At 37.8% G+C, this 27,113-nt stretch overlaps 1 protein-coding gene and 1 pseudogene across 18 annotated transcripts in view; one reads left to right on the forward strand and one right to left on the reverse strand.

The window, feature by feature from the left end:
• The window catches only part of NCOA6 (nuclear receptor coactivator 6), a 98,065-nt gene that overhangs the window by 60,746 nt on the left and 10,206 nt on the right, over window positions 1-27,113 (reverse strand). For 2 of the 18 annotated variants that reach the window (XM_089896757.1, XM_022592609.2), the window contains exon 2: window positions 17,546-17,623. The exons of 14 other annotated variants lie outside the window; for them this stretch is intronic. The gene's annotated coding sequence lies outside the window, so the exon portion shown is untranslated. Of the gene's footprint in view, window positions 1-11,890; window positions 11,983-17,545; window positions 17,624-27,113 lie in introns of all 18 variants that reach the window. 2 more of the 18 variants (XM_089896755.1, XM_089896756.1) reach the window with 2 other exon arrangements.
• On the forward strand, window positions 240-26,377 carry LOC149747481 (NADH dehydrogenase [ubiquinone] 1 beta subcomplex subunit 11, mitochondrial pseudogene; annotated as a pseudogene).

Here is a 27,113-nt window from a genome sequence, read left to right on the forward strand (position 1 = left end):
TTCAGTATAGCAATGATTATTTTAATTAACATGATTGATAATTTTCACTTTCAAAATTCAAAATTTTAATGTATGCAGTGTATGCAGTGTGACACTCAGCAGTGTATAAATTTCAAGGTTCAATAGATCTGGATTGTAATTACCAGCTAGCCAGTGAGCAGCTGAATCACTGCTTATCTGAAAGGCCTTAGATATATTGCTTAACCTCTCTGAGCCTCATATTTTTCATCTGTAAAATGGGAAGTAACAATCTCATGAGGGTGCTGTGAGGATTAAATGAGATATAGTTTGTGAAAACACCTAGCGGAGAGCTGAAAGAACAAAGGTCCAAAGGTCTTTTCATGTTTTCCTAAAACTTACTGAGGTAGAAGTCAACATTAAAAAGCTTACTCAATGAGAAATTGTTTGAAAAAATACAATTTATTGGGTTTTTTTCTAGTTATAAAAGAATATATAATTTTTTATAGAGATCTTTAAAAATACAGAATATTTTTAAAGAATAAAATCAACTGTAATTCCAAAACTCAGATGATCACTACTGATATTTGGGTATATTTCCTTTCAAAACCATCTAGGTTTATATTTATAGAGTTTGTATCTTGTTTTTATTGTTTTGTTTAACTTCTCAGTTTGAATTGTTAAGTAGACAATCTAAAATTAAACATCTTTTTCTTTAAAAAAAAAGGCAGAAGATCTAAATAGACATTTCTCCAAAGAAGACATACAGATGGCCAAAAAGCACATGAAAAAATGTTGAACATCACTTATTATTAGAGAAATGCAAATCAAAACTACCATGCAGTATCACCTCACTCTGGTCAGAATGGCCATCATCAAAAAGTCTACAAATAAATGCTGGAGAGGGTGTGGAGAAAAAGGAACCCTCCTACACTGTTGGTGGGAATGTAAATTGGTACAGCCACTATGGAGAACAGTATGGGTTCCTTAAAACTAGAGTTATCTGCAATCCCACTGCTGGGCATATATCCAGACAAAACTGTAATTTGAAATGATACATGCACCCCAATATTCACTGCAGCGCTATTTACAATAGCCAAGACATGGAAGCAACCTAAATGTGCATCAACAGATGAATGGACAAAGAAGATGTGGTGTGTCTGTGTGTGTGTATATTTACATACATACACATATACCCACACAGTGGAATACTACTCAGCCATAAAAAAGAATGAAATAATGCCACCTGCAGCTACATGGATGGACCTAGAGATTATCTGAAGTAAGCCAGACAGAGAAAAGACCAATATCATATGATATTGCTTACATGTGGAATCTAAAAAAAAAAAAAAAAAAAAGATACAAATGAACTTATTTACAAAGAAAGAGATTCATAGACATAGAAAACAAACTTATGGTTACCAAAGGGGGAAGGAGAGGAGGGATAAATTAGGAGTTTGGGATTAACGTATACACACCGCTATATATATTGCAAAATAGATAACCAACAAAGACCTACAAAGACAGGGAACCGTACTCAATATTTTGTAATAACCTATAAGGGAAAAGAATCTGAAACAGAACATATATATATATATATATGAATCACTGTGCTGTGAAACTAACACAACATAGTAAATCAACTATACTTCAATTAAAAAATATATAAGTATATATATATAAAAGCCTAAAATAAATAAATAAATCTGTCAAATTAAAATGAATTAACATCATGGCACACTGTTCGCAAATGCTTGGAGACAAAATAAAAATATTTTGTACATACACTAAATACAAAACCTACTTCTAACAGAATTTCAAATTTTGTATTTAAACTCCATAAAGATATTCCACAGATTTTAGTTTTTTCCTATTTTATCTAAAATAGTTATACATTTTTTTCATTAAATTTTCAGTTCAGGTTCTAAAGTATTCTTTATTGTGCACATAGAAATTATGCATGGAAACTGCATAATTTCGGCATGCATCAGAAAAAATTTCCCTCTTAATAAGAAAATATCAGTCTACAATGCCTTTAACTGGACTGCTATAGTTTTACATTATTGCCAAATATTGATTTTATAATCTCAAAATTTTAGATGGATATATGTACTAGGTATTAATAAATAATTATTAGAGAAATACCCATCTCTTAACTATTTTTTAATTCAAGAAAAAACCAGTTTTTAAGTCTCCAAAGGAACATTAATAAAAATTAACCTTTAAGAAAGGCCATAAAGAGGCTTCCCTGGTGGCGCAGTGGTTAAGAATCTGCCTGACAATGCAGGGGACATGGGTTCAATCCCTGACCCGGGAGGATCCCACATTCCACGAAGCAACTAAGCCCGCGTGCCCCTAGAGCCTGTGCTCTGCAACAAGAGAAGCCAAAACAATGAGAAGCCCACACACCACAGCGAACAGTAGCCCCCTCTCACTGCAACTAGAGAAAGTCTGTGCACCGCAAGGAAGACCCAACACAGCCCAAAAAAAAAAAAAAGCCATAAAGAAAATCTCAATAAATCAAAATGTAACAACAGAACAGCCAAAAACTCTGGTGACAATGCACCAAAATTATAAATTTAAAATAAAATAAACAGACCTATCACAAGTAATTAAATTGCAACCATAATTAAAAATCTTCCAACAAACAAAAGTCCAAGACCAGATGGCTTCACAGGTGAATTCTGTCAAACATTTAGAAGAGCTAACACCCATCCATCTCAAACTCTTCCAAAAAATTGCAGAGGGAGAAACACTCCCAAATTCATTCTACGAAGCCACCATCACCCTGATACCAAAACCAGAAAAAAATATCACAAAAAAAGAACATTATAGACCAATATCACTGATGAACACAGATGCAAAAATCGAACAAAATACTAGCAAATAGAATTCAACAGCACATCAAAAGGATCATACACCATGATCAAGTGGGATTTATCCCAGGGATGCAAGGATTCAATATATGCAAAACAATCAATGTGATACACCACATTAACAAATTAAGGAATAAAAACCATATGATCATCTCAATAGATGCAGAAAAAGCTTTTGACAAAATTCAACACCCATTTATGATAAAAACTCTCCAGAAAAGGGGCATAGAGGGAACCTACCTCAACATAATAAAGGCCATATATGACAAATCCACAGCAAGCATCATACTCAATGTTGAAAAACTGAAAGCATTTCCACTAGGATCAGGAACAAGACAAGGATGTCCACTCTCGCCACTCTTATTCAACATAGTTTTGGAAATCCTAGCCATGGCAGTCAGAGAAGAAAAAGAAATAAAAGGAATACAAATTGGAAAAGAAGAAGTAAAGCTGTCACTGTTTGCCAATGACATGATACTATACATAGAAAATCCTAAAGATGCCACCAGAAAACTACTAGAACTAATCAATGAATCTGGTAAGGTTGCAGGATACAAAATTAATACACAGAAATCTCTGGCATTTCTATACACCAACAACAAAAAATCAGAAAGAGAAATTAAGGAAACACTCCCATTTACCACTGCAACAAAAATAATAAAATGCCTAGAAATAAACCTGCCTAAGGGGGAGAAAAATTTATACTCAGAAAACTATAAAACACTGATGAAAGAAATCAAAGATGACATAAACAGATGGAGAAATATACCATATTCTTGGATCAGAAGAATCAATATTGTGAAAATGACTATACTACCCAAAGCAATCTACAGATTCAATGCAATCCCTATGAAACTACCAATGGCATTCTTCACAGGATTAGAACAAAAAAGATTACAATTCGTATGGAAACACAAAAGACTCCGAATAGCCAAAGCAGTCTTGAGAAAGAAAAACGGAGTTGAAGGAATCAGGCTTCCCGACTTCAAACTACACCACAAAGCTACAGTAATCAAGACAGTATGGTACTGTCACAAAAACAGAAATATAGATCAACAGTACATGATAGAATGCCCACAGATAAACCCACACACATATGGGAACCTAATTTATGACAAAGAAGGCAAGAATATACAATGGAGAAAAGACAGCCTCTTCAATAAGTGGTGCTGGGAAAACTGGACAGCTACATGTGAAAGAATGAAATTAGAACACTCCCTAACACCATACACAAAAATAAACTCCAAATGGATTAAAGACTTAAATGTAAGACCAGACACTGCAAAACTTTTAGAGGAAAACATAGGAAAAACACTCTGACATAAACCACAGCAAGATCTTTTTTGACCTACCTCCTAGAATAACGGAAAACAAAAATAAACAAATGGACCTAATTAAACTTATAAGTTTTTGCACAGCAAAGGAAACCATAAACAAGCCAAAAAGACAACCCTCCGAATGGGAGAAAATATTTGCAAATGAAGCAACAAAGGATTAATCTCCAAAATATACAAACAGCTCATGGAGCTCAATATCAAAAAAACAAACAATCCAGTTAAAACATGGGCGAAAGACCTAAACAGACATTTCACCGAGGAAGACATACAGATGGCCAAGAGGCACAAGAAAAGATGCTCAACATCACCAATTATTAAAGAAATGCAAATCAAAACTACAATGAGGCCATAGCCTGATCGAGAGGATAAGAAGATGTCTTCCGTGAGGCCATGACAGAGGGAGGGAAAGAGGACGCCTCGCCATTTTGAAAACAAAATCTCGACTCGGGACCTATTGCGGCAGGGGCGGAGCGACAATTCTCGTGCTCGGACCAGCTGCAGCTGCTCAGTCACATTTCCGTCCCCGCCCCCGACAAACTGCAGAACGATCTGTCATGGTAGCCGGGATGTTAGGTTTGTGCAGCCGCCGCCTTTTGGCGGTGGCGGCGAGGCAAGGGCTCCCGGCTGCCCGTGTTCGCTGGGAATCCAGCTCCTCCAGGGCTGTGATCGCCCCGTCCGCTGTGGCGGGAAAGCGGCTGCCGGAACCGACTTTACACTGGCAGGAGGACCCAGATCCCGAGGACGAAAGCCTCTACGAGAAGAACCCAGACTCCCACGGTTATGACAGGGACCCTGCTGTGGACCTCTGGAACATGCGGGTCGTCTTCTTCTTTGGCTTCTCCATCATCTTGGTCCTTGGCAGCACCTTTGTGGCTTATCTGCCTGACTACAGGATGCAGGAGTGGGCCCGCCGGGAAGCTGGGAGGCTTGTAAAATACCGAGAGGCCAATGGCCTCCCCATCATGGACTCCAACTGCTTCGACCCCAGCAAGATCCAGCTGCCAGAGGATGAGGACTGACCGGTTACTGAAAGGGGCTTAAGAAGCACTACCTTCTCGACCCCTTGTCTGCCATTCTGCCCTCTCTTCAGAGCACCTAATTAAAGGGACTGAAACTGTGAAAAAAAAAAAAACACTACAATGAGGTATCACCTCATGCCATACAGAATGGCCATTATCAAAAAAGCTATAAACAATAAATGCTGGAAAGGATGTGGTGAAAAGGGAACCCTCCTGCACTGTTGGTGGGAATGTAAATTGATACAGCCACTGTGGAGAACAGTATGGAGGTTCCTTAAAAAACTAAAAATAGAACTACCATATGACCCAGCAATCCCACTACTGGGTATATACCCTGAGAAAACCATAATTCAAAAAGAGACATGCACCCCAATGTTCACTGCAGCACTATTTACAATAGACAGGACATGGAAGCAACCTAAATGTCCACTGACAGATGAATGGATAAAGAAGATGTAGCACATATATACAATGGAGTATTACTCAGCCATAAAAAGAAACGAAATTGAGTTGTTTGTAGTGATGTGGATGGATCTAGAGTCTGTCATACAGTCAAGTAAGTCAGAAAAACAAATATTGTATGCTAACGCATATATATGGAATCTAAAAAAAAAAATGGTACTGATGAACCTAGTTGCAGGGCAGGAATAAAGAGGTAGACATAGAGAATGGACTTGATGACATGGGGTGGGAGGGCGAAGCTGGGGCGAAGTGAGAGTAGCATCAGCATATATACACTACCAAATGTAAAATAGTTGGCTGATGGGAAGCAGAAGCATAGCACAGGGAGATCGGTTTGGTGCTTTGCGATGACCTAGAGGGGTGGGATAGGGAGGATGGGAGGGAGGCTCAAGTGGGAGGGGATATGGGGACATGTGTATGCATATGGCTGATTCACTTTGTTGTACAACAGAAACTAACACAGTATTGTGAAGCAATTATAAATAAATAAAATTATAAATAAAGCAATTATAAATAAATAAAGAGCTATTAAAAAAACAACAACAAAAAAACAACCCATACCCCCAGGTAGGCAACCCACAAAGGACAAGATAATCACAATTGCATAGGTTCTCCCCCAGGAGCGAGGGGTTAAAGAACCACATCAGGATCCCCCGCCCAGGGATTCTGCACCGGGAAGATGAGCCCCCAGAATACCTGGCTTTGAAGGCCAGCAGGGCTTATGTACAGAAGAACTGGAAAGCTATAGGAAACAGAGACTCTGGTCTTAAAGGGTGCATGCCAAATCTCACATGCTCTCCAAGCACAGAGGCAGTAACTTGAAAGAAGCCTGAGTCAGAACCACTTGCTAATCTTGGACAGCCTCCTGGAGAAGTAGGCATCAACTGGGGTACCACCTGGGGACACAGACATTGGCAGCAGCCATATGGGGGAGTTTGTTTTACCATGAGGACACTGGTGCTGGCAAGAGCCATTTTGGAGTACTCCCTCTAGCCTACTAGTGCCAGGGGCTTCCCCACCCACCAGCGGGCCAACACCAGCCTCAGCCCCCTAGGGATCTGGCCCTCCCACCCATGGGCCAACACCAGCCCAGAGACCCCTAGGGCCCTGTAGCCAGTTGCACCAGGACCCAGCCCCACCACCAGTGGGTTGGCAGCCACCCCATGAGGCAGGACCTGGCAGCCAACTAGGCTGGGAGCCAGCCCTGCCTACCAGCATGTCCACAGTACTTGGCCCCACCACAAAAGAATGACCCACACAGCCCACACAGTGGGCACCCCAAGAGTATATAGCTCTAGTGACCAGAGGGTAGTATGCTGCTGGGCCCCACAGGACATCTCCTACATAAGGCCATGTCTCCAAAATTGGGAAATGTAACTGACCTACCTAATACATAGAAATAAACGGAAGTTTAGGCAAAACAAGGAGATAGATGAATATGTTCCAAACAAAGGAACAAGACAAAACCAAAGAAGAAGAACTAAACCAAGTGGAGATATGCAATCTACTGACAAAGAGTGCAAGGTAATTATCATAAGATACTCAACAAACATGGGAGAATGAATTAACAAAGTGAGAAATTTAACAGAGTCAGAAAATATAAAGAAGAACCAAACAGAGCTGAAGGACACAATAACTGAAAAAATACACCAGTCGTAATCAACAGCAGATTAGATGATACAGAGGAATGGATGAGCAAACTGGAAGTCAGAGTAGTGGAAATTATACAAGCTGAACAGAAAAAAGAATTTAGAAAAATGAGGTTAGCTTGAGAGACCTCTGGGAAAACTTAAAGCATATTAACATTTGCAGTTTAGAGGCCCAAGACGGAGAAGACAGAAAGGGGTAGAGAATTTATTTGAAAAATAATAGTTGAAAACTTCCCTAACCTGGGAAAGGACACAGACATCCACATCTAGAAGTACAGAGAGTCCCAAACAAGATGAACCCAAAGAGGTCCACACCAAGACAAATTATAATTAAAACGTCAAAAATTAAAGATAAAGAGAGAATCTTAAAAGCAGCAAGAGTCGGGAGTTCCCTGGTCGTCTAGTGGTTAGGATTTGGCTCTTTCACTGCCATGGCCAGGGTTCAATTCCTGGTTGGGGAACTGAGATTTCACAAGCCACACTGCATGGCCAAAAAAAGAAAAAAAAGCAGCAAGAGAAAAATCAATTAGTTACATACAAAGGAACCCTCATAGGACCATGAGCTGACTTTTCAGCAGAAACTATACAGGACAGAAGCAAGTGGCACGATATAATCAAAGTGATGAAAGGAAAAAAAACCCTACAATCAAGAATAGTCTACCCAGCAAGGCTATCATTCAGATTTGAAGGAGAGATAAACAGCTTTGCAGATAAGCAAAGGCTAAAAGTTTAGCACCAGTAAACTGGCTTTACAAGAAATGTTAAAAGGACTTCTCTAAAAGGAAAAGAAAAGACCACAACTAGAAATATCAAAATTATGGGGAATTCCCTGACGATCCAGTGGTTAGGACTCCACGCCTCCACTGCAGAATGCACGGGTTCGATCCCTGGTCAGCAAACTAATAAGATCCCACAAGCTGTGTGGCGTGGCAAAAAAACAAAACAACAACAACAAAACCCCCTCATTTATAAAGGAAAACAACAGTAAAGATAGATCAACCACTTATAAAGCTAGTATGAAGGTTAAAAGGTAATAGTAGTAAAATCATCTCTATCCACAATAAGTAGTTAAGGGATACACAAAACAAAAAGAGGTAAAATATGATGCCAAAACATTAAACGTGGTTGTGGAGGGAGTAAAAGTGCAGGGTTGTTAGAATGTGTTTAAACTTAAAATAATGCACACGCACATATATAGCTGTGTATGAACCTCATGGTAACCATAAAACAAAAATCTATAATATACACATACAAAATAGAAAGGAATCCAAACATAACACTAAAGATAGTCATCAAATCACAAGGGAAGAGAGCAAAATAAAGAAGGAACTAAAAAGAACTATAGAAACAACCAGAAGACAATTAACAAAATGGCGGTAAGTACAAACTATTAATGATTAAATGTAAATGGACTAAATGCTCAAAAGACAACGAGTGGTTGAATAGATACAAAAACAACACCCGTATACATACTACCTACAAGAGACTCACAATCTAAAGACACACACAGACTGAACATGAGGGGACGAAATAAGGTATTCCTTGCAAATGGAAACAAAAAGAAAGCTGGGGTAGCAATACTTGTATCAAACAAAATAGACTTTAAAACAAAGACTAACCAAGACTATTTTAAACCTTGGCTCTTTGATTTCAATGTTACCATATTTCCCTGAGAAACTGGAACTCAACTGGTATAAGATCTTTAACTCTTCCTTCTTCCATTAGTAGCTATTCTCCATGCTCTTCTCTCATCTTCCTTCTTTCAAAAAGTTAACATCAAGCTGGGAGCTAAAATGGAGGCTACCTAACAATGCCTGGTTCATCTCTATCATCACCTCCACCGTAATTTTTCATTGATATACTTAAGGAAACACTAAGTCAAAGTTATCAACAGCACTGGAAACTAAGACTGCTGCTCAAAGAACTGTTGGACTCATAGATGACTTTTCTGCCAAACAGCAGGCAGGAATGGGGCTTTAGATAGAGTAGAGCCAGCAGGAAGGTAACAGATTTTTAACTAACCTCCTCCAACTACCTGCTCCAAACAGCTTTCTCCAAAGGCAGCAATGGCAGTGGTAAGTCACATCACCCTACTGTGAGAGACTCACTTAGTATGGTCAGGGCTATTACATGCCCACAGCCTTCCTTCTCTACTTCAGATTCTATAACATACAAAGTAGTATATACACCCTGAGATTTGAAAGCAATTGCAGGAAGGGCTGAGAGAGCAAAAGCCCTGGGAGCATTACATTCTGGAAATCACAGTTATTTGCAGCCTAGGCTTCAAATGATCAAAAACCAAACCCTCTTTTCCAAAGTCAAATTACCACGTCAGAGGACGGGCTTTCCCCTACTCAATCCAGCAGGAAACACATAAATGACTGCTGGACACTAGAAAGTATTCAGAAACTATGTGCATCAGTTAGTCCTTTAGTTTAACATCTGATAGGAGAATTCCTACAGCTACCAAATAGCCAATGAAGGAAACTGTCTACCTACCCTATTTGGCACATACTAGACCTGTATACCCCTCTCCTTATTCAAGGAAGAATAATTGAGGGGAGAGATAGAAAAACATTCTGTAACATAAAAGAAGAGAAACTCTGCATCTGTAATTCAGAAAATGAATATATAAGGAGCAACAGGTTAAATTTTAGAAATCAACTACATTACTCTCAACAAATTTGATAAAACACACTGAAGTAAGAGTTCGAAGTTCACAGGCAGAAATGAAAAGAACTAGTTGAGATGCAGGCAGAAATAAGACAGGGGGAAAAGAAAGGTTAAAAACTACAAATATTCTGTAACAGAATTCAAATCTTAACTAGAAAAAGTAAAGAGCAGAATACTTAATTAGAAATGTGGAGACAACAAATTTGAGAAATTCTTCCAGAATGGAGAAGGAAAGGACAAAGTAATGAAAAGTATGAGAGGATTGACAAGGAGAGAAGAGAGAAATAAACTACAAATAATTTGTTATCCCTGAAACAAATGGACAGAAATAATAATCAAAGATTTTTTAAAAAGGAAATGTAAGCTTTCCTGAGTCAGAGAATCTTCTGCATCTCCAGCTCTAAAGAGCTTACAAAAGACCAGGCAAAATTACTAAAAAGATAGTGACAACTGGATTTGTTCTAGTGAAATTTTCAGATTTCAAGGATAAAGAAAATGCCCCAAATCACTCAAGAAGGAAAAAACAAGTCATACATAGAGGACCAAAATTCGGTCTGGCCACAGATTTTTGCTTTGCAAGACCACAAGATAATGGCAAAATATTAAAGAATTAATAGTGGAAAAAATAATGTGACCTAATAATCCTGCTCCCTCCCCCACCAAGTTGTCATTCAGTGTGAAATCGATATAATAATACTTTCAGATGTATATCAATCATGTACTTTTCACAAAAATATTATCTTAATAATAATTAACCAAAAACAAAGACCTTGAGAATAGGAAGCAAGAAATGAAATCAGTTAAACATAGGGCTAAGTCTAAATAACTGTTACAAATGATTAGCACCAAATGTTATTTTTTAAAAATGATTATTCAAAAGGAAGGTAAGGTACAAAATAAAGATGAACTATTATCAGTCACCATCATCTTCATTTGAGTACTATGAACAATTTTGCTAAAATGCTCTGTCATTAATTTAATGGGTTACCCCTCCCCTCCCCATTAAACGATAGAGTTTTAGACTAGGTCAAGGAACACTGGTCTATTCTAGATACCTCATACAATAAGAACCATAAAATAAGTGGCCTTTTGTGACTGGCTTCTTTCACTTAGCTTCATTTCTCCAAGGTGTTGTAGCAAGTAACAGTACTTCATTTTTTAAATTACCAAATAATATCCCTTTGTATGGAAATACCATATTCATTCATTCATTCATTCATCAGTTAATAGACATTTGGGTTGTTTCCACCATTCACTATTATGAATAATGCTGCTATGAATATTTGTGTACAAGTTTTGGTGTGGAGATATGTTTTCATTTCTCTTGGGTGTATATATATACCTAGAAGTGAAATTGCTGGGTTATATGTTATCTCTATACTTAACCTTTCGAGGAATTGCCAGACTGTTTTCCAAAGGAGTTACACCATTTTCCATTCCCATCAGCAGTATACAAGGGTTCCAATTTCTCCTCATCCTCACCAACATTTGTTATCCTTCTGATTATAGCCATCCTAGTGGGTGTGAAATTGTATCTCATCGTGGTTTTGACTTGCATTTCCCTGATGGCTAAAGGTGTTGAGCATATTTTCATGTTTACTGGCCACTGGCATAATTTCTTTGGGGAAATATCTATTCAAATCCTTTGCCAATTTTTAAATTAGGATGTTTGTCTTTTTATTACTGAATTGTAAGAGTTCTTGATAAATTTTAGATATAAATTCCTTTTCAGATATATGATTTACAAATATTGTCTTCCGTTTTGTGGGTTGCTGTAGGTGACTTTTCTTTTTATTTAGTTCTCTTCTGATTGTTCATTAATGGATGTTGTGTCATATTTCTTTACAGGAGATGACTTTGTTTTGTAGTTGGGACAAACTGGTTGAGTATTTGGAAAAAATTTTATAAGTTCTCACTTCAGGACTTCCCTGGTGATCCAGTGGTTAAGACTCCGTGCTTCCACTGCAGGGGGCACAGGTTCGATCCCTGGCTGGGGAAGTTCCGCATGCTGCCACGATGCAACCAAAAAAAAAAAAAAGAATTCTCACTTCATAATTGTCCTAGTCTGTCCGAGCTGCTATAACAAAATTCCATAAACTGGATGGCTTATAAACAACAGAAATTTACTTCTCATAGTTCTGGAAGCTGAGAGGTCCAAGATCACTGTGCCAGCGTGGTTGGGTTACAATCTGCCAACTTCTTGCAGTGTCCTCACGTGGTGGAAGGGGCTAGGGAGCTCTGTGTGATCTCTCTTATAAGACCACTAATCCCATTCATGACTGCATGAGGGCTCCACCCTCATGACCTAAGCACCTCCCAAGAGGCCCACCTTCTAATACCATCATATTGGGCATTATGATTTTGAAATATGAATTTGGGGGGAACACAAACATTCAGACCTTATCAACAATGTATACTAAAAAATTCTGACTAAAAAGTTATTAAATGCAGGGACTTCTCTGGCAGGCCACTGGTTAAGACTCTGTGCTTCCACTGCAGGGGACGTGGATTTGATCCCTGGTCCGGGAACTATGATCCCACATGCCGCGTGGTGCGGCCAAAAAAAAAAAAAAAAGCTTAAATATAAAAAATAAAATCATAAAACTACAATCACAGGCTGGTTATATATTCATATATAGTATATTTATCATTTCACGGACTGACTGAAGAGCTAAAGCAAAATATAGATTTTATCATATAATTTATTATTTTTAAAATTTTGCAGGACAAAGTACACAAGAGTAAAAAGGCAAAATACAATTTGGGAATTATATTTGTAAATAACAAAAGGTTAATAAACTTAACATTAAAGTACTCTTAAAAATTAAGGAAAACATTAACATCCCAACAGAAAAATTGGCCCCCCAAATGGAAAATTTATAAAATTAGAAATAAAAATCATCAATAAATATATGAAAAGTTTTTTCATTTCATAAGTAATCAAAAAAAAAGCAGATGAAATATGCCTTTCTTCCAACATCAAATGGCAAATATTTTTAAAATGAAATACTCAAATGTGGCAAAGGTACAATGAAATAGATTAACATTCATATTTTGCTTATACATGTTCATTCTCCTTAACATCATAACTAATCCTAACCTCTAGGAATCTAACTCAATAAATAATGAGAGATGTGGTTAAAGATTTATATTTGAAGGTGTTTATCAAAATATTAATAATAGTGAAAAACTGGAAGCTAGCTCAAGGCTCTACAGCAGAAGTGGTTAATCAATTTAAATGTACTCAAATACTGCTTCTCCATTAAAATTCATGTTTTCAGGAATACTTAACATCAAGGGAAATGTTCACATTTTAAATATAAGAAGTATATAAAACTGATTCATTATTTCAATTTTCTTAATGTTGGTACACATGTTGGGAAAAAGACAAAGGAAACTCAATAATAAGACAAACAACCCAATAAAAAATGGGCAGAAGATTTGAACAGATACATTACAATAAGCACACGAAAAGATGTTCAACATCATTGATCATCAGGAGAATGCAAATTAAAGCTACACCTGCTATAATGGCTGAAATTAAAAAGAATGATAATATCAAATGTTGACAAAGATGCAGAGCAACTGAAACTCTCATATGGTAGGAATGTAAAAAGGTACAAACAATTTGGCAGTTTAAAGTTATAAAGTTTCTTATCAGAAGACTCAGCAATCTCACTCTTAGGTATTTACCCCAAATAAATGAAAACATGTCTACACAAAGACTTGCCTATAAAAATTAATAGCAACTTTATCTACAATAGCCTCAACTGAAAGTAAACAAAACAAATCAAATGTCAGTTAGCAAATGGATAAGCTGAAGTATATCCCTACAATAGAATACTGCCAAATAATAAACAGGATCAACTACTGAAAGGATTCTCAACCAGTGTAGGGAGGGGATTTTGTCCCCTATTGGACATCTGGCAACGTCTGGAGACATTTCTGATTCTTAGAAATAGGGAGGGGAGGCTAATGGCTTCTAGTGGACAATGGTCAGGAATACTGCTAAATAACCCACAATGCACAGGACAATCTCCAAGACAATTATCCTGTCCAAAATGTCCACAGTGCCAAGTCTGAAGAACTCTGAACTGCTGATACATGCAACAACATGAATGAATCTCAAAAACTTCATGGTGATCAAAAGAATATTTCTATGATATTCTAGAACAGGCAAAACCAACCTACAGTAACAGACATCAGATGGGTACTTGCCTGAGACTGGGGTGGGGACTGATTGCACAGGGATGAGGTACCTTTGGAGTGAAAATGGTCTATATCTTGATTGTGGGGATATATACATCTGTTCCAATGAAAACTGTACACATAAAATTAGTGCATCTTACTGTATGTAAATTTTAGATATAAGATTAGTAAAAAATAAATTGTGGAAGCTGGGTGAAAGGTACATGGGGGTTCATGATAGTATTCTTTCATATCTGTCTCAATTTCCACGACAAAATGTTTTTTTAAAAAATACACATGTATATAAACACTAAATGATACAGGGAGAGGCCTTAATTGAATCTTTAAACACACACAGGCACGCACACACACACACAAAACCCACTCAAGATTAAAATCTCATTGTGAGAATGATCTTTGTGTTATGTATCTGCTCTTGAAGGGGAAAGAAGCTGATGTGAAAGACAGAAGGAAAAAAGAGATATAGTTTGATACAGGGAAGGTAAAGAAAATTTCACAAACTACTCCTCACCACCACCACTCTTTTTAATGTCCCATTTAGTCCCAGCCTGGCACTAAGCCATGTCTTCTGTGGTAGGCAGACTTCTAATATGGCCACCAATTATCCCAGCCTCCTGGTATTCATGCCCTCATGTAATCTCCCCTGCCCCCTCTTCCCCCTGAGGGATGGCCTAGTGACTTACTTCTAACCAAAAAAATACAGCAAAAGTGATGGGACAGCACGTCCATGATTAGGTTATAAAAGAATGAGACTTCCATCTCCCTAGGAGACTCTACTGCTTTCTCAGCTTGCCATGTTGGAGAGGCTACAAGGCAAGAAACTGACAACCAGTAGCCAGTGAGAAACCAAGGCCTTAAATCCAACATCCCTTGAGAAAGTTAATTCTGCCAACAACCAAGTAAGCTTAGAGGAAATCCGTCTTCAGTCAATCACTGAGATGAGACTCCAGTCCTGGCTGACACCTTGACTGCTGCCTGTAAGAGACCCTGAAACAGAGGGCCCACCTAAGCCAGATTCCTGACCCATGGAAACTGTGCCCTAATAAACGTGTGTTGTTTTAAGCTGCTAAATCTGTGGTAATTTGTTATGCAACAAGAGATAACTAATGCACCCTCCCTGGAAATCCTGCTGAACATTCACTTCTTTTTAAATTATTTGGCAGTTTCTTAACAAGTTAGATATACCATACAACCTAGCAGTACAACTGTTAGGGATTTACTCCAGAATAAGTGAAAATATATCTATACAATGATTTGCACAAAAATGCTTACAGTAGCTTTATTCACAATCATCAAATACTGGAAACAACTCAACTGTCTATCACAGGTGAACAGATAAGCATGGTATACCCATACAACAAAACACTACTCATTCAAAAGGAATGAACCACTGACACATGCAACAACATGGATAAATATCAAAATCATTCTGTTGAAAAATAAAATAAAATAAAATATTTAGACTAATGTTGGCCCACTATAAAAGCTCAATAAACACCAGCTATAATAAAAAAAAGAAAAAAGAAATTTAGAGCCATATCTGGCATGTATTAAATGCTCAATAAATGTTAGTCATTTTCATTAAAAAAAATCATTCTGCTGAGTGAAAGAAGCTAGACTCATAACAGAACATAATGTATCAATGCATTTACATAAAGTTCTGGAAAATGCAAAGCAATATATAGGTGGAGGGGCTAGGAGGGACAGACTGCAGGGAATATAAGGAATTTCTTAGGAAGATGGAAATTTTCTATATCTTGGTTGTGACAGGTGTTTCATAATAAATACTGTAAACTAATAAGAACATCTGTCAAAATTCACTGAAACATGTTTCACTTTTAAATGGTGCAGTTTACTGTATGTAAATTATACCTGATTAAGTTGACCAAAAAAATAATAATAATAATAATAACCTTCTTTGTCAAGTCTTCTTTAACTACGTCTAATGCAGCTGATTCCATTGTTCTACCTTAGCCCCCATACAACACTCTATATTTAAATTATTCAAACTACCGAGAATCTGGAGTGTCTTGAATTCTACAGTAGCTAAAAGTTACAGAACACTATTATGTGCAAGGCCCTGTTCTAAGCACTTTGTATTATTAACTCAATTAGTTCCCCCCAAAACCCCATGTAATAGATTCTATTACCCCCATTGTACAAATGAGGACACTGAGGTATTAGAGAAGTAACTTGTTTAAGGTTTTACAGCTAGTAAGTGACAGAGCTGTGACTGGAGCCCAGTCAATTAGTCATAGAGGCTGGGCTCTTCACTACCACCACCCCCCCACTCTATACCTCAGACCACTCGAGTATTAGGTAAAAGCATACTCTCAGCTCACTAGAGACTAATAGGTTCATCCACTCATTCAACAAATATTTAAGCATATAGCACATGTCAGTTATTGTTCTAAATGCTAAAGATATAATGGTGAAAAAAATACAGACATGGTACCTGCTTTTACAGAGCTTTCATTCTAGTAAGAATTTAGGTTTAAAGTACAGGATTCTAAAACAAAATATTTATCCCTTATTTATATATTTATCCAAATATTTAGGCAAAAAAATTCACAAGGTGCGTAGTGGCCAGATCTGCTTTAACTAGCTAAAACGGTGATTCCCAAACTTGGCGGCACTTTAGAATCACCTTGGGATCTTTTAAAAATTCCCAGGCCATACCCCCACAATCTAGGGTGGGGGGTGGTGGTAGGGAGGGGGAACAAAGACATCAGTACTTTGCAAAGCTCCAAAGGTGATTCCAATGTAAAGACAAGTTTGGGAAATCACTAAGCTTGAGTTTTTATCGGTCTGAATAATGATAAAGTTCATTCATGGTGATGCAGACAGAGATAAAACAAAAGAAAACAAACAAACAAAACCCATATATACTTGCCCTTCCCTTAACCAGAGATATGCAAGGTGAAGGTAGCTTTGTTTTACCCCAATGTTATGAATTCTGAGAACATTAGAAAGAGGGCCATATAATTATTTTCCTGCTTGGATTTATCCATGCCTCCATCACCCACCAGAATCATAGACAACTGAGATATTCACCTTTTCATCTTTTCCTGGTACTTTCCATGGAACCAATAAAGAATTCTGCCATATCATATATATTCAACATAACTGATAAAGATATAACAACTGCTTTTATATTAAGCAGATCTTATTTAATTCAGTCACTTTGGGTCCAATCCACATGCCAAATGCAGCTTGCCAAAGTAAAATACCCTGTGGACACTGAGGTCAAAATGGCTTCTTTTTTAAAAAAAAGTCTACTTCCTAATTCAATTCTTTGTTTAGGCTGAATCCAAGTCTTTTGTAACTCGAACTTGCATTTGTGTACTACAGAATCAACAGACCTGTTTAAGAACTCTCTGACCACTCTCAGAAAAGATAGTCAGAAGTTGAGTAGGACCCCTCTCCATTCCATCCAGGACCTAGACAGAAAGGAAAAAGGGCAAAGAGGAAGAAGAAAAACATCAGAAGACTTAATATATAATCCCAATAAACCTATTCAAAGCAAATTTTTGTGACTGGCCAAATTCCTTCTATCACTGTTTCTGTTAATTTCACTCTAGAAAGAGTTGTGAAAGACATGAGATTACCTACAGCCTCAAGTCCAGTGATTTCTTTTAAAGGAAAGCTTATCATAATCACCAAGGAAGCTTTTTCAAAATACAACAGCAGTGGTCATACAAGTATGTTCTTTTTATAATTCATTATCCTTATGATTTGTGCACTTTGCATTATGTGTGTTATACTTCAAGTAACAAATATCAAAAACCAGATACATTTGTCCTGGGCAGAACCCCTGAAGAATTCTAATTAAGAAGGTAGCAGAAAACAGTCCCACAGAGGTTAGTAAACCTCTTTTACATGATTTGCCCTAGTTACATGATTTGCCATAGGTCACATATGTCATTAGCTACAGACTTAGTCCTTCTTGTCATTTTCCTACTCTTTCTGTTGTAAAACTGTAAATATGCTCATAATATTAAACTTTTAAATTTAACATTTACTCTCCTTATTCTCTGAAAAAAAATTTTATTACATACGACTACTGCAAAAAACAAACAAGTAAACAAATAAATGGAAAACACAGATGTCCTGGGTTCACAACTGTGCACCATCGCAGCTGTTGCACCACCCATATAAGGAAATTAAATAAAGTCTAATGCTCATCCAATGATTTCCTAACTGCAGTATCCATTTTTTATGCTTCAATACAAATGTCAAATGATTAGTAGTAAAATTAACTGAATAAATCTTGAGAACAGACTAGCATTATTTATAATAATGAAACACAGGTTGACAGAAAGGAAAAAGAGCCAGGCTGAGCATGGCAGGATGAGTGTGCCCCAAGTTCTAGTTGTGACCTTCTCATAAAGTTGTATGATTTGGAGCAGGGTGCAATCTCTCTGCGCCTAAGACACCTAAATTATAAAATGAGAGGATGGATCACTAAGCTAGAGCTAAAGAGAATCACAGGTTCCTTCTAGATTTAAGAAAACTCAAAGACTGTTTATCAGGAAATTTAATTATTTTCTATATGCTTTCACATTAACAAATAATATCTCTACTCAAATGTTTTAAGTAGCTTTGTAAAATAAGAATCCTAGAATTCCTCTGGCATCTGATTCATAAACACAAGCATATTCTTCAGCTTGTGTCAAATACAAATCTCCTAGATTTGTTGTCTAGGTGCAAGATGTCTCCCTCTCAAATATGGCTAATAACAATACCCTTGATACTTTACCACCACCACCATAAGACTTTTTTGCATGAGTTTAACTTTATATTTTGAAATCATTTCAGACTTACAGAGCACAAGCTATTTTTTAAATAGAAAATATATATGTAAAGAAGTCCCTCACAGGGGGCTTCCCTGGTGGCACAGTGGTTAAGAATCTGCCTGCCAATGGAGGGGACACGGGTTCAAGCCCTGGTCCAGGAAGATCCCACATGCCACGGAGCAACTAAGCCCGTGCACCACTACTACTGAGCCTGCGGGCCACAACTACTGAAGCCTGCGTGCCTAGAGCCCGTGCTCTGCAACAAGAGAAACCACTGCAATGAGAAGCCCGTGCACCGCAACGAATAGTAGCCTCCGCTCACCACAACTAGAGAAAGCCTGCGCGTAGCAACAAAGACCCAACGCAGCCAAAAATAAATAAAATAAAATAAATAAATTTATAAAAAAAAAAAAAAGAAGTCCCTCACAGGGACTTCCCTGGTGGCGCAGTGGTTAAGACTGTGTGCTCCAATGCAGGGGGCCCGGGTTCGATCCTTGGTCAGGGAACTAGATCTCACATGCGTGCCGCAACTAAGAGTTCGCATGCCACAACTAAGGAGGCCACCTGCTGCAACTAAGACCTGGCACAACCAAATAAAATCAATCAATCCATCCATCAATCAATAAAATTCCTTAAAAAAAAAAGTCCCTCATAATTTCTTTTTTCTTAATTTCTAATCTACTATAATTTGAATACTTTCAATGGATGCATTTGTTCAACCTCCGTTTACCAACCACCTACTATGTACCAGGCACTCTGCTAAACAGTTTCCTGCTCCTGAAGTTACTATATAAGAAACAAAAAAATTGTGGAAAGGATAATTTAAATAATATTTTCATGAATGCCTAGGTCTGGATATTACACTTATAGTATTTTAAAAATTAAGCTGGGGCTTCCCTGGTGGCACAGTGGTAGGGAGTCCGCCTGCCAATGCAGGGGACACGGGTTCGTGCCCCAGTCCGGGAGGATCCCACATGCCGCGGAGTGGCTGGGCCCGTGGGCCATGGCCGCTGAGCCTGCGTGTCCGGAGCCTGTGCTCCGCAACGGGAGAAGCCACAGCAATGAGAGGCACGCATACCGCAAAAAAAAAAAAACCAAAAAAACAATTAAGTTGGCCTTTTAACCACATAACCTTAAATGTTTCAGGATAAGGCATTTTTAAAAGTATATTAATAAATAGTTAAATGTGAACTGTGAAAGACAATTTGCTATGGCACAACTTAATTTAAGATCCAATTCCATCCTCCCTACACCCTCTTATAAGATTCTTATAAAACTCTTACATGCTTCCTGTTCCCAAGTCCAGGGTTCCCAACGGAAAATTTATGCAAACCTCCAGCCAAATCATAGAAACTTAGTGCCCTGAAAAGATCAACAAAATGCCTGTCAAGGAGACTGGCATTTCACTACTGTAACAACCCTGGTTTGCTCTTGGTAGGGATAATAGACAATTTAAGAGATTAGGGAATATTAACATTAAATCTTCATTTCAATCCTGATATTTTAGTATAAGAAACAAAAAATAAATTTGTGAAATGCAAAATTTGAAATCCCTAAAACTACTCATGCTAACACAGATATATACAGTTGATCTTTTTTTTTTTTTGCGGTACACGGGCCTCTCATTGTTGTGGCCTCTCCCGATGCGGAGCACAGGCTCCAGATGTGCAGGCCCAGTGGCCATGGCTCACGCTGCATGTGGGATCTTCCCAGACTGGGACACGAACGCGTGTCCCCTGCATCGGCAGGTGGACTCTCAACCACTGTGCCACCAGGGAAGCCCTACAGTTGAGCTTTGAACAACGTAGGAGTTAGGGGCTCTGACCCCAGGAGCATTCAAAAATTTGAGTGTAAGTTTACAGCCAGCCCTCCATATCTGTGGTTTTATATCCATGGATTCAACCAACTGTGGATGTACTGTACTATGTATTTATTGGAAAAAAAAAATCTGCGTATAAGTGAATTGGCACAGTCAGACCATGTTGTTCAAGGGTCAACTGTAGTTAATAATTTTAATTGAGTACAATATAAACTAACAGATTAAGTCAGAGGTTCAATGAGAGTTTTCCCATCTTGTTAGATACCACAGTAAATGGATAAAGTAAAATGTAAAGAAAAACTACTTTATATGTCATGTTCTAATTGTGAACCACCACGTTCTTTCATTCATAATAAAGCTTCAGTCGAAAAACAATGCAGGGGGACTTCCCTGGTAGTCCAATGGCTAAGACTCCGCACTCCCAATGCAGGTGTCACAGGTTCGATCCCTGGTTGGGGAGCTAAGATTCTGCATGCTGCACAGAGTGGCAAAAAAAAAAAAAAAAAAGGGAATTCCAGTCTTTTAACCCATGCTGTAATATACAAATGACATTGAAAAGCTGACCAAATGCTACAATCTAGGAAGTAATTTTTAAAAAATTCCCTAAATATAACTTGATGAGACTGAGCACCATTAGAGGTCCCTTGGTAATCATCCAGTCCAATACCCGCATGGAACAGACAAAAAAATTAAGGCCCGAGTAAACAATTTGTTCAAAGCTTCTTAGTTGTAGGGAAGTCTTTCATTTTATGTATGACACTTCTTTACAAAAGAAATACTTCATTTTAAAAGCACTAGAAAAGCAGGTTATATAATGATAATGAATGTTGCCTTGCCTGAAGAAAGTGTTGAAGACAACTTGAGAGAACAATGGCTTTTTTTTCTCCATTAAGTTTCTAACAAGAAACTTAAATCATGAAATCTGGGCTCTAAATTACAAAAGTCCTTAGGCCATCATTCTAAGAGTCTGCCAGTGTTTCTTCTTCTCCACTGTTTTAACATAGAGTCATCCCTCGGTATCCATGGGGTATTGATTCCAGGACCGCCCCGCAAAACTAAAATCTGCAGATGTTCAAGTCCCCTATATAAAATGCTGTAGTATTTGCATATAACAGCACATCCTACCCATATACTGTAAGTCATCTCTAGATTACCTATAATACCTAACACAATGTAAATGATATGTAAATAGTTGTAAATACAATGTAAATAGTTTCCAAAAACTTGACAAATTCAAGTTTTGCTCTTTGGAACTTTCTGGAATTTTCAGGGGGGAATGTTTTCAATCCCTGGTTGGTTGAATATGCAGATGAGGAACCCATGGATACAGAGGGTCAGGTGCATTCACAGTTTTGTCAGGCCTTTTTTTTTTTTTGCTTTATGCTCTTACAATTGTCACTTTCTTTTAAAATCAAACACTGGAGTCCTTAGATCAGCTTTCAGCTACAGCTAGCCTGTAGCTACCATTTCATCATTATTGATGACCCAGAATACACTTGGCAAACTTGCAGACAGAACTGTTATTAGATGAATACACTATTATTTTCAAACATAGGTAGAGCATCCAAACTGACTTGGAACAACCAGAAAAACATTTTTTCAAAATTCAAGAGAGATTTCTTAAAATAATCTTATACGTAAATAATGAAGAAGAGATAATTTTTTGATCAGGAGAAGAAATTCAATGGCATAATAAACAGGTTCATTTACATTAAAAAACAAAGAAATAAATTTCTGCCCCAGTTGCAAAAACAAGAAAAACAAAATTAAGGTTAAAAATTAACAAAACAGGGCTTCCCTGGTGGCACAGTGGTTGAGAGTCCGCCTGCCGATGCAGGGGACACGGGTTCGTGTCCCGGGTCTGGGAAGATCCCACATGCCGCGGAGCGGCTGGGCCCGTGAGCCATGGCCGCTGACCCTGCGCGTCCGGAGCCTGTGCTCTGCAACGGGAGGGGCCGCAACAGTGAGAGGCCCGCGTACCGCCAAAAAAAAAAAAAAAAAAAAAAAAAATTAACAAAACAAAAATATAGAAAAAAATTTAGAAGAATTATTAACTTCAGTGGAATGGTGGTGAGCAAGACAGGAACCTAGAAATCATAAAGAAAAAGACTGACAGACATGATTAGATATTTAAAATAGTCTATATGTCAAAGAAACCACAAAGTCAAAAGCCAAATGAAAGGCTGGGATAATATACTTGCACAATGTGACAAAAAAGGGGTTAATACCCGAAATACACAAAAGTATCCCCAAACTGATTAAAAAGTAAAAAATTAACAACCCAAGAGAAAAATAAGTTAAAGGATTGGCAATGATGATTTGCAGAATAGGGAATGCAAATTGGACAATGAATGTATGCAATTTATTAATGGTCAGGGAAACGAACGTTAAAATAAGAAAACACTTTTCACCCAGCTGATAGGCAAAAACTAAAAAGATACCTGTTATCCAGGGCCAGTGGGAATAAGAACTGCAACCACCTTTATGGAAAATAACCTGGCAGTTCATAATATTGAAATAACCCATACTTGGGAATTTATCCTACAGAAGTAAAAGCTTCACTTCTTAAAGATATATGTATAAAAATTTCTACTGTTTGTGATGGGAGAAAAAATTGGAAACAACCTGAATGCCCATTGAGATAAATCTACATAAATGGAGTATTATGCAGCACAAAAAAATGAATTAGATATCTGTTTAATGATATGGAAGAAAACGTATGATACCCTATAAAGTAAAAAATAGAAGTTGTAGTATAATGCATATGGCATCATGAAAATCTTACAAAATAAGACAGAATATGAATCAGTATGTATATTTGTGTTTCTAAGAGCATAGAGAAAAACATGGAAGAATCACATTAGGCTAGTTGGTTATGTTGGAGGATATGAACTGGAGAGGAGGGGATGGCTGGTGTTCTCTTTGTGCACCTCAGATGATACCCAACTTGTTCAATAAGCCTATACTGCCTTTGTGGTTTGAAAGGAAAATCCTATTTGAGCATTATTTGCAGCAGAAAATGGAATAAAAAAAATCTATAATAGGAATGACAGAAAAAAAAAGCTATTTAAAATTGATAAAGAATTGGTATACAAAAGACAGCCAAATGAAACACTCAAGAGGACAAGAAACAAAAATAAATTCTGAGTGCTTCTGGGGTGGGTTTGTAAAACAACTTATGAATTCAGGATTTATCTCCATTTCAAAAAGAAAAATAAGAGAAATTTTTTATTCAAGAGCTTTATGTTTCTCAATTTTTGCCTGCTTAGAATGCTTTTATTTAAAAGAATTAATTAAGTAATTTATTTATTTTTGGCTGCATTGTGTCTTCATTGCTGCACATGGGCTTTCTCTAGCTGTGGCGAGGGGGGTCTACTCTTCGTTGAGGCATGTGGGCTTCTCATTGTGGTGGCTTCTCTTGTTGTGGAGCATGGGCTCTAGGCGCGCAGGTGTCAGTAGCTGTGGCACATGGGCTCAGCAGTTGTGGCTCTCGGGCTCTAGAGCACAGGCTCAGCAGTTGTGGCGCATGGGCTTAGTTGCTCCGTGGCAATGTGGGATCTTCCCAGACCAGGGATCGAACCCATGTCCCCCGCATTGGCACGAGGATTCTTAACCACTGCGCCACCAGGGAAGTCCCTAGAATGATTTTTAAAATAGCAAACATGACTCATCACAAAATTCTGTCAAAGAAATGCCCTCTATTACATATTTGCAATATGTAAGGTTTATTTTTTTTTGGTTAAATTACATTTGATTTTAGTTATATTTTGAAACTTGAAATTTATCTTTTATAACAACGCACCATTCTTTATTACACTGTATAAAATTTTAAAATATATAGTACAAACTTGAAAATATCAAATCTACACTGAACAAAGGGTCAAATGATATGAAAAACTGGTTCAAACAAGATTGAAAAATACTCATCATTGATAAAAATTTTAAAAAAAATTGATAGTCACAAAAGAAAAAAATGCAACTTCGCAATGGAGAGATCTGGCAGTCACAACCTTAACCCTATGATCAAAGTTATCATCAATAGTGGGACAACCAGACATTTATGCACCTCATGATATGATGCAATGTAAAGAGTATTTATTAAATATTTTTGCCGAAATGTTTAGCTAGAATCTAATCAAGTCTTAAACCTTCCAGTTTAGGGAAATACAACAACAAAAGAACAAGTTAAGGAACTTCCCTGGTGGTCCAGTGGTCAAGACTCCGTGCTCCCAATGCAGGGGGCCTGGGTTTGATCCCTGGTCAGGGAAGTAGATCCCACATGCATGCCTCAATTAAGAGCCCGCATATAGGGCTTCCCTGGTGGCACAGTGGTTAAGAATCCGCCTGCCAATGCAGGGGACATGGGTTCGAGCCCTGGTCCGGGAAGATCCCACATGCCGCGGAGCAACTAAGCCCGTGCGCCACATCTACTGAGCCTGAGCTCTAGAGCCCGTGAGCCACAACAATGGAGCCTGCGTACCACAACTATTGAAGCCCATGCGCCTAGAGCCCGTGCTCTGCAACAAGAGAAGCCACCACAGTAGAAGCCCACGCACCACAAAGAAGAGTAGGCCCCCCTCGCCGCAACTAGAGAAAAGCCCACGTGCAGCAATGAAGACCCAACACAGCCAAAAATAGGATAAATAAAATAAAAATTAAGAAAAAAAATTGGAATTATTAAAAAAAAAAGAGCCCGCATGTAAACAAAGATCCCACGTGCCGCAACGAAGACCTAACACGGCCATAAATAAATAAAGTTTTAAAAAAGAAAACAATCAGTTATATCCAGGATGTGGGACATACAACAAGAAAACTGCTCAGATCTCAACAAATCAGTGCCATAGGGGGAAAAAAGGTGAGGAAGCAGACAAGAAATGAGAATTGTTCTAGGTTTAAAAAAAAAAAGACTACAAAAACAGCAACATACAGATACAATGCATAGTTCTTAATTTGATTCCACTTTGAACCAGGCAGTTGTCATTATGGAGACAACTGGAGAAACAAATATAGACTTAATGTTAGAAACATTAAGGAATTAATGATAATTTTGTTCGGTATGATAATGGTATTGTGATAATGTAGGAAAATGTTCTTATTTGTAAGAGATACATGCTACAGTATTTAAAGGCATAATACTATGATGCCAATTTTATGTATTTTTATTTTTTTTAATTTTTAAAAAAATTTTTTGGAGGCCGCACCACACGCCATGCAGGATCCTAGCTCCCTGACCCAGGGATCGAACCCACACCCCTGGCATTGGAAGCACCAAGTCCTAACCACTGGACTGCCAGGGAAGTCCAATGTCTTTATTTTTAAAAGGTTTAACATAATAAGTATACAAGTAAACATATGGCAACATGTTGAATAAGGGTGTTCATTGTACTATTTCTGGTAGTGTGTTTTTGGTATGTTTGGAATTTTTCATAATAAAACATTTAAAATATCAAAACTCTCACAAAACTGTGACACACCACTATTATACTAGAAGAAAAAAATTATAAAATCTAATATTAACAACTGGTAGTTGTTCTACAGAATAACAATATGGCTAAAAAGTGATATCCTTAGACCTAACTGAATTATTTTAGGGAACATACTCTAAGAAAAAAATTGGGGGGGGGGGCGGTTATAAAAAGGTTACAGCAGTATAATTTAGAATTGCAAATCAAAAATAAAAACATACTGGAAATCATCCAAATGCCAAATAACCAGAGAGTATTTAAACTTTATTATCTATTCATTAAAAATGTTAACTATATAGACATGTGGAAAAGTATATCAATATAAGGCCAAATGAAAGAAGACTATAAAAAACTATATGAGGGCTTCCCTGGTGGCGCAGTGGTTGAGAGTCCGCCTGCCGATGCACGGGACACGGGTTCGTGCCCCGGTCCGGGAAGATCCCACATGCCACGGAGCGGCTGGGCCCGTGAGCCATGGCCGCTGGGCCTGCGCGTCCGGAGCCTGTGCTCTGCAATGGGAGAGGCCACAACAGTGAGAGGCCCGCGTACCGCAAAAAAAAAAAAAACTATATGAAAAGACTGTATGCATATGATGACTAGGATGTTATGTGTTTGTCTGTAATATTTAAACATAATTTTAGAAATTTCATGAAAACACATGCTCTTAGAGAAAATATAAGCAATGCAAATATAGAATCAGGAAGAAATGCCTGGGCACAAATAAGGAAAAGCACCTGAGTACTGCTGACCACAATTTGAATGAATATTGACAATTTGAATACAGTCCTATTGTGGACAAAAGTCAACATAACTATCATTTAAAGGACACAGAAAAAGAAGGTATCATTGG

This window comes from Delphinapterus leucas, chromosome 15 (genome assembly GCF_059928025.1).
Source record: "Delphinapterus leucas isolate spDelLeu-1000000601 "Yukka" chromosome 15, BTC_Dleu_Yukka2, whole genome shotgun sequence".
Lineage (NCBI taxonomy): Eukaryota > Metazoa > Chordata > Mammalia > Artiodactyla > Monodontidae > Delphinapterus > Delphinapterus leucas.